Here is a 6,000-nt window from a genome sequence, read left to right on the forward strand (position 1 = left end):
AGAACTGTTCCATGTTGCAAAAAGGTTGAAGGTTGGGGACTGCTCTGAGACAAGATCAGAACGCTTCCATATCGTGGTAGATCAGAACGGTTCCATCTGATGGTTTGAAGATCAGAACGGTTCAGTGCGATCGAGTAGAAGATCAGAACAGTTCAGTATGATGGAGGACAAGATTAGAACGGTTCAGTATGATGGAGTAGAAGATCAGTACGGTTCCATATGATGGAGTAGAAGATTAGAACGGTTCCGTACGATGGAGTAGAAGATCAGAACAGTTCAGTATGACGGAGTAGAAGATCAGAACAGTTCAGTATGACGGAGTAGAAGATCAGAACGGTTCTGTATGATGGAGTAGAAGATCAGAACGGTTCCGTATGATGGAGTAGAAGATCAGAACGGTTCCGTATGATGGAGTAGAAGATCAGAACGGTTCAGTACGATGGAGTAGAAGATTAGAACGGTTCCGTATGATGGAGTAGAAGATCAGAGCAGTTCAGTATGTTGGTGTAGAAGATCAGAACGGTTCCGTACGATGGAGTAGAAGATCAGAACAGTTCAGTATGATGGAGTAGAAGATCAGAGCGGTTCCATATGATGGAGTAGAAGATCAGAACGGTTCCGTATGATGGAGTAGAAGATCAGAACTGTTACGTATGACGGAGTAGAAGATCAGAACGGTTCCGTATGATGGAGTAGAAGATCAGAACGGTTCCGTATGATGGAGTGAAATGGTAATAGGGTGACGGCAGGAGAGGAATGCCCCAGCCACAATTTGACATCCTCCTCCTCCTCATCCCTTGCTCTGTGGAGTACTTTGAGAGCAGTCCTGCAGTGATGAACAGCTGTCTAACTTCCTTAGCAACGGCTGTTGTTGATTTTCTCCCTGCCCCCCTCTCAGCTTGGCGCTCACAGCCTCCTCTGTTTTAGACATTTGCTTTCCATGAACTCAACCTCTTCTACAGTTACCAGACGATGTCATGCACTAGCAAGCGCACCCCCCGCCTTTTTTTTTTTTATTTGCATCAAAACACATGTAGAGTACAACCCTCGGTCCAGCTGTATGCAGAGGTTTGTAGGAACAATTGGTCTTCTCTGTGTGTGAATGGGAGAATAACGAACAATGAAAATGGGAAGAGACACAAAATGAACAGCACCAACCAGCTATGCCCCCCCTCCGGGGGGTGACTAAGACCGTGTCAGTGCCAGTGGCAGTGGCAAGCAGGTCTGTGGCTCACCGCGAGCGGAAAACTCTCCAGACAACTGCGCTTCCTGAGGGAGTCTGGGCTGCCACCTCAAACGGAGGCCAAGCCTGACCTCCTGACCCCTGGCTGAGGTCCCTTCCTGCTCTGCATCCCACCCGGAGGGCGACCACCGACTCTGCAAGTGAAGCCTCAAACACACCATACATTGTTTTTTAATGTTCTGAATTCTCTCCTATCCTCTCCTTTTCTCCTGTCATGTTCTGTTCTTTTTCCTCTGTCTTCCAGACTTGGCAGGGTGCAGACAGCACAGTATTGCAGTCAACGGAAGGCTGTCAGCGGACCCAGCGATGGCAACCGCTCAGCCCCGGCACCAGGGCTGGGAAGGAGCCTGCAGGAGGTCACAAGATGGTTAGAGTCCCAGATCTATTACCGGCGATGTCTGAACCAACCCTGTCCCCTCCAACACTCACATAAGCCTACAGAGATAAGGCCCTGGCCCAGCCCTAGAGAAAAACTGTGACCACTCTCCACCATGCCAATCCACGGAGCCCACCAACACTACACTATAGGACCAACACTGTCAAATCAGCCTGGCACAGATGGACCAGCAGGCTCCAATCAGCCTGGCATGGATAGGACAGGTCCATCTCACACTAGACTGGAATGGGTCGACCACGACACTCTAGTGCACACTGCCGATGGACTGCCATAGTTAGGGAGCTAGTTTGTTTAAGCCCTATCTGGGAGATGCTGTCATCTCTTCAACACTGAAGGTGGGCCAGGCGGGTATCCTCTGCTTTTTAAATAGCAACTGTCCATATTCTTCAGATCATGGGAGAGCACAGGGGGGTTTTGTCCATTACAGCCTGTGTCTGTCACACGGCCTCAGTTAGTAAAGACGTCTCAGCCCAGTTAAAAGTTCAGAAGAAGCCAAGACACTTTGGAGAGCGTTCTGATATTGCACAAATTGCGACTTGCAATCGTATCTTTTCTCTCTCCATCTGTGTATTGGATGAAACGAAGTTCGGCAGCATCAAACCTCTCCATTTTACATGTGTGATTGTGAATGAAATTGAACACTGTGAAGGGCATTTCGCAACACAGCGTTACACAAACTCGACGAAGAAAGTGAACTACAGTTGTAGGAGGCGACCATAGGCCATCCGCCGAATTAACTTAGCGGGAACTTCCTCAATCACTGCGGCAGAGGAACGACTGGCTTCGGGATGATCACATTAAGTGATATGATCTGCTGTGTTGTGGCCTTTGGTGCCTGGCAGTCTGACGAACAGATATTAAAGAGCCCCTTCCCATTGATTTCCCTGTGGAGCCAATTAAATAAAGTGGGCTAGGGTGTGCCTTCAAGGTACCAGGGAGCGCCGGTCACATTTCCCTGGCAATGGAGCTCCAGCCCGCCGCTGATTCATATCCTATATGACATATCCGCTGGTGATTTTATGACATGGAGGATGTATGAATGGCTGTCTGTGAGTGGAGCTGAGCCGAGCATTCCATGGCTCCTGTTGGGCTCTCATCAGCTCGTTCAGGTCCCATTACATCGTTAGACAGAGAGAGAGGACCTGATGCTGAGCTCTGCTGACAGAACAAAGTCAGACAGAGACCAAAACAGAGGGTAAAGGATTTGTGTGCATATGTGTGTGTGTGCGTGTGTGTGTGTGTGTGTGTGTCTGTGTGTGTGTGTGTGTGTTTGTGTGTGTGTGTTATTCCTGTTCTCCAGGGAGTGAAGACTATACTGTATATAATATCTGAGGATGAGAGGCACCAGCCTGTTCTCATTTAGAGGAGGGCTGGGGTGGGTCGTGGGGGTGGGGGGGGGGTGGACCGGGGAGAGTACTACAATTGGCCGTGACCTATGGCAGCAGGAAGTGTTCTGCTCCCTATGCAGATGTGCAGCTGTCTGCTTGGCACCGGGACAGCTGGTGGTTTTACTGCCCCCTGCCCCCTGCCCGCCTGTGTGGTAACGATGAGCTGGATCTCATTATCTCCACCCCACCCTCCCTCCTTCTCTCGCCCTCCAGTCCCGGCAGTGCCAGCCCATTCAAATGTTTGGAGGCGGCTGTAGCTCATGAGGTACAGCGGGTCGTCCAATGTGAATGGGTGAATGAGAGGCCTTCATTGTAAAGCGCTTTGGATAAAAGCGCTATAAAGTGCAGTCCATTTACCATGGTTATCTTTCTTTCTGTGGATATCAATGATACTGAGAGAGAAATAACTCTGAGAGGTGAAAACGCCAATCAAGATCAATCAAAACGCCTGGTGTTCCGGGTCGTTCCGGGTCGTTCCGGGTCTGCGGTGGGGTGGTGTAGCGGTCTAAGCATCGGTCTCCGGTGCAGACGCCCAGCAGAGACCACCCGAGGTTCACTTTGTGCCCCGGTCTCGCGAGATCCGAATACGGCCGGATCCCACAGGAGAGTGGCGTATTGGGCCGCCACTCCTGAGTGGGTGGTTAGTTTAATTTTGGCGCAAAGGTCCGCCACTCTACAGCGACCCCCTGTCTGATGTCACGGTCACGAGCTCGAGAGAGTCCATGGGGTTGTGTGACTGACCCTCCACAGCAGCGACAGGTGACAATTGGACAATAAATCGGGGTGTGATTGGCTACCAAATTGGGTGAAAATGGGATAAATATCAAAAATAAATATGACATTACATTAGTCATTTATCTGAAGCTTTCATCCAAAGTGATTTACAATAACTGCATTTAACATAGGAAAAAACAATGTACTACTACTTGCCAGAACTCATAAGTGCATCTCCTTTCTAAAACAAGTGACTAAGAGCATAATCTAGTGCAGAAGGCAAAGTGCAATAATAGCAATCTAAAATACAATAGGTGTTTAAGAGAGAGGATTGTGGTAATACTTCTTGAAGAGATGAGTTTTGAGCCTGCGACAAAAGATGGTCAGCGACTCATCAGTGGGCAGTTCGTTCCACCACTGCAGGGTCAGGACAGAGAATAGCCGTGACCGTGTCAATCGACCGCAAGGGCCTCGGAGTGATGGGGCAACCAGTTGCCCCGAGGTAGCAGAGTGTAGCGGTTGGGAGGGGTTTGTTCCTTTCATTGCCCTGTAGGCTAGTGCCAGAGTTTTAAACTGGATGTGAGCGGATACAGGGAGTCAGTGTCGGGAACAGAGAAGGGACGTTGTTTCTGAGAATTTGGGGTGGTTGAACACCAGGCGAGAAGCAGCTTTCTGGACAGGTTCCAGGGGTTTAATGGCTGATGCCGGGGCCCCAGCAAGGAGGGAGTTGCAGTAGTCCAGGCGGGAGATGAAAAGGGCCTGGGTGAGCACCTGCACTGTTTCATCAGTGAGGAAAGGGCGAATCCTTCTGATATTGTACAGCAGAAATCTGCTGGAGCGTGTGACGGATGTGATATGTGCAGAGAACGATAGTTGGTCATCCAGGGTCACACCCAGGTTCCTTGCAGTCCGGGTCGCCATCACCACTGTATCTTCAATGGTGATGGCCAGGTCCCGGTGTGGGCAGCCCTTCCCCGGGAGGAGCAGCAGCGCAGTCTTGTCCAGGTTGAGCTTGAGGTGATGTGTCACCATCTACTCCGAGATGTCAGCCAAGCACCCAGCTATGCGTGTCTCCACCGCGATGAGCCCTGGCCTTGAGAAGAGGCATTCTGCATAATCACACTGCGCTTTCAAAGAGACAGTTGGTCAGCCGCCTGGAAAAACAGAGCAGCAGGAGCAATAAACAAATAATTGTAGCTGCGGGCTGATGAATGCAGCTCACGGTCCCGGCAGAGCGAATTCCGGCAGAGCGGGCGGTTGCGTGCGCCACATGGCCTATAGAGAGCAGGAGGAGCGGGAGGGGCACTGGGCCAGGATGCCCGTGGACCGCCCCGGGCCGGGTGCATGCTCCAAGCCCACCCGAATTTAACTATGGGAACCTAAGTTCCGAAACATCCTTGCTTGATGGTAATTGTTTCCCTAATCCAGGATAAATGGAGTGGCGTTCTGGAGCGATGAAGGGGAAGGGGGGGGGGGGGTCCATTTTAAAACAGACAGTCTCACCTTACCTTTTATTAGATAGAAAACAAGGGAATGCCGCTCACATTCCCTGCAGAAGGGAAGAATTCAGGAGAGCCTTTATCTCAGGTCCAGGTTTGGCAAACAACACATTCTCGTGTGTGCCTTGGGAGCAGGCAGCCAAGCTTGGCCGACATGAGAAGTCTCTCTCTACCGCAGTGAACTGATCTGGAATTTGCAAAGCCAAGGTGAGACGCTCTCTCAATGGCTTGCACTGCATAATAGAAGGTGTTCAAAGCTAGTTAAGTATTTATGTCAAGCTGCTGAGAGAATTCCCAGCCATTAAAGTTGCATGTATGTAAGAGAATAGCTTTGCTTGCGATTGCTGCCCTGACTGAAGTGAAAATGCAATTTTTCCTCACTTCCCTTCACTTTATTGTTCTCATTCTGTCTCTCTCTTTCTTTCTCTTACTGCCTTCATCTTCTGGTGGCCTTCTGGAGGGCTCTGTTTCAGGAGGATGCCCTCGAAGATCTTTCAGCTCTCCTTGACAGCTTGCTGCTTTGTTGTTTTACGAGCATATAATCGGGAATAGTGTTACCTCACTGTTCATGGATCCGGTCCAAGCCAAACACACAAGGATGAGTCCTGCATAAACACTACAGTCTCAGGCTCTCTCAGAACCGGGGATGGACTGGACAAGCATTATTTCTACCCAAGACACCCCTGTCTCCCTGCCCAGATAGTGGCACGGTGGACCGTTTGTCATTTTTATCCATACCAAGTGTATCCTACTACCTGA

At 50.1% G+C, this 6,000-nt stretch overlaps 1 protein-coding gene across 1 annotated transcript in view; it reads right to left on the reverse strand.

The window, feature by feature from the left end:
- The window catches only part of LOC311323761 (uncharacterized protein), a gene marked incomplete at both ends in the record, with an annotated part of 97,066 nt that overhangs the window by 21,631 nt on the left and 69,435 nt on the right, over nucleotides 1–6,000 (reverse strand). The window lies entirely within an intron of this gene.

Source organism: Borostomias antarcticus (genome assembly GCF_949987555.1).
Source record: "Borostomias antarcticus genome assembly, chromosome: 22".
NCBI classification, from domain to species: Eukaryota; Metazoa; Chordata; class Actinopteri; order Stomiiformes; family Stomiidae; genus Borostomias; species Borostomias antarcticus.